The sequence below is a fragment of the Brachionichthys hirsutus genome, chromosome 7, assembly GCF_040956055.1.
Source record: "Brachionichthys hirsutus isolate HB-005 chromosome 7, CSIRO-AGI_Bhir_v1, whole genome shotgun sequence".
Lineage (NCBI taxonomy): Eukaryota > Metazoa > Chordata > Actinopteri > Lophiiformes > Brachionichthyidae > Brachionichthys > Brachionichthys hirsutus.
Window position 1 is genome coordinate 6,279,372 of NC_090903.1, and position 3,358 is coordinate 6,282,729.

Below are 3,358 nucleotides of genomic sequence, written 5' to 3' on the forward strand. Positions count from 1 at the left end.
GCAGCATCTTCAGCTGTGTGTGTTTGGGATATGACTGTGTGCTGGTGTCTGTCCACACTCCACAGTGGAAGTCGCTGTCCAAGAGGGAGCAGAACAAATACTACTCACTGGCAGAAATAGAGAAAGAGCTCCACCAGCAGCAGCATCCAGATTGGTCTGCAAGAGATAACTGCGTGAGTAGAGTCTCTCCCCCCGACGCTTCGTTCTCTGTGGTGACGTCATCACCACACACAGTTTGTCTGAGATCTGATGGGAACCTCGTGTTTGATTCTATGCAGGGCAAGAGGATGAAGAAAGAGAGACATCACTCTGGAGACTAAAACATCCAAGTCCTGCACCAAACATCCTCCGCTGGCTTTGATGTTGTTGCTCCTCTCCTTGTAATATAGTTGTAATCTGTAAAATGTAATAAATTGTTTTGCTTCTTTCAATCAGTGGCCATGTCATAATCCTGATCAGCGACTTGCATTTTTACCAAAACGCCACACGCTTTCATCACGCAGCTCTTAGGAAGCGCTCCCTTTTGTCTCGCGGTACCGTCTTAGAATAAAGTCCTCAGCTCCACAAATGAGACACGTGGGTTTACCGGTGATGTCAGCAAACAAAGACTCATCCTCCCATTGGTTCTGCAAGGCTGATATATATAAAAAATCTTGCGAAGGGGTCGGATATAATTGTAAACCTCGTGTCTTAAATGAAAACATTTAGAAACACCATGGTAGCGCTTCAGAGGCTCAGTGGTTTTCAACCCATTGAAGCAAAGGAGCATAATTAGTGCCAAATTCCACATAATATTTTGTTGCTTAAGCAATTCGTATTAATGAAAGTTTCTCGAAATAATTTGATAAAAAAAAGAAGCTTTTATTGTAACAAAACATTCTAAGCAAGCATTATTCAAGATGCGTCAATTGGAAATGATTTGATTGATTTGGAGCCAGATGGTTAAAACATTTATGTTCTGTATTAAAAGACAATAATATTGTCTGAATCTGCTGCTTTGCATCTGGTATGTTTCATTAACACACCAAATTGACCTTATTCGTGACTGGATCATTCTTGGATTCGTACACAAATGTTTGTTAAAGGAGACTAGATGTCGCAGTGTTTCATGCGATTCACCTTATCAATGATGTGTCCTAATACTTTTGTCTGGTTTATTACATTGAGGGAAATAAAGTCAACTAAATAATTAAAAACACAAAATGCAGACAGTGAACTGTTCAGGTATTTAATAAAAGTAATTTTGGGCTACCGCTCTCACATTTACAGGCGAGACATTCTGCAACAGTTCTGGGTAGTAGCAGTAACAAGTCTAGACCATTTTGTTTATCGCAATGTTTACGTTGTACAAAACAAAAAGGCCAATATTATTTGTCGTTGTATAAAAAAATATAAGTTAATTTAAATTTAACTCTAATTTAAGAAAATAACAATAGTAATAATAATAATAACAATAAAAATAATCATCATCATCAATAATGATGAAGAGCATAAGCTAAACATAGTGCAGACAATGGGATATACATAACTGGTGCTGAAGAGTAGAACGGACAGTGCAGTGTTCTCAGGTGGGGATAAAAGACGGGGAAGAGACAGTCAAATGCTCTCTCTCTCTCTCTCTGCCACACACACACACACACACACACACACACACACGCACAGTATAGCACCATCTCAGTCTATACAAACTAGTTCCTAGATTGTGCACGCTACACTTATTACTGTTTATTCAAATATATATATATATATATAAAGTTGGATTTAAGTGCATGCTACTTGTTGCTCTTGGTTGAAGCTCACTGGAGGCAAGTCTGAGAAGAGAAAGCACATCATGGAAAACGGCCCCCACCGAGGATCTGCCATCAACAAAAGGCTCATCAAAAAAGTGCATTCACACCATTGGGGCCACAGAACCAGTCACCAAAAAAAACATATGAGCAGGTATTTCAGTCTTGGGGGGGGGGGGGTCCACTGGAATGAAAGTCTCAGTTAAAACGACTGTATTTTTGAAGATCTTGGAAACTACTCTGGAAGAGTTCAAACACACCCCATGTGCATGTCGTCAGTCTGAAGGACAAAAACCAACCAGCCTTCTTAAACCGTAATCCAGTTGGACACACTATGCTCTTCAGATTAACGGGTTGGACAGTTTGGGAAATATGTCAAATATATGTTTCACACTGTGGCTGTGAATCAGCAGGAACACCGACCTGTGACGGAGAATTTAGAGGCTTCTTTCACTCTCTATTATTATTGAAATGATATCTAAATAATCTGAACCTTAGTCTGCAATCAAGTAGTCAACATGAAAAAACAATCTGTAGCGTTGCTGCGAAATAAAACCTCGACATTGTTCTAATCTGCTGGGATGCCTTCAGTGTCCTCATTCCTCTCTGTGCTTTATTCACGCTCATAGAATTAATTACGGATTTATGTGCTGGAACCAGATTGCGTGAAATAATTTATGATGTGTCAGTGGTATGAAAAATTGGTATGCAGCCTCAGATTACTAGAATTTATACAAACAGATGCTGTTTGTTGCTTTCTATCACCATTAGTGCTGGTCCAGGATCAGATCCTGCTAATGAGAGGGAAGTAAATGTCATGTGCAGCAGGTCGCTAAAAGCCAGCGGGGCAGGCGTTAGTGCCTTTGGGTTCACTTTAGGGAGAAACATTTGACTCTCTTGTGACTGTCGACCTGATAGGACTCTTATCACCGTTCAGCCACCCTTAGTGGAGTATCCTGGGGGGGGGGGGGGGGGGGGTTCTACCCTCTCCACCTCCGATAGGCTAGGCATCTTTATTCAAGTACTGAAAAGGATTTTTGCTAAAACAAAATCATAAAAGAACATTCCGACGTCCACCTATTCAGCGAGGCGGTGTTACATCATGCAGCCGCTCCACACATTCCTCCTGTCCTTGCTGAAGTAGTGCGAGTAGGATAAATCTACCACAGAAGGCAAACTGTACCATTAAATAAAGTGTTTTGTTTTTTAAAGCCTGAACCGACAAGATTTCACAATATTCTAAGCTGTGAAAGGTTCAGCGTAAGGCCTCTGCAAACACAAGACCACCAAAGAATCAGCTCACATTTAGAAATAAAACATCAACAGATCAAATAAATCAACCAAAGATTTCCAATCTGCGTGGATGCGGGGGGGTGATGGGTCTAAGTCCCACCCCCATCGGCTGTCCATCAGTCTCTGGGATCTGAATCCACCAGTGTTGACACCTCCGTCACCCAATGAGGTAACTGTGCGTTTTCAAAGTGTAGTTGCCTTCAGCTGATCCGTCTCCTGCTAACACAGGATGCAGCCCCCCCCCCCCCCCCCTCCTACAGAGTACCAGGACAGAGGAA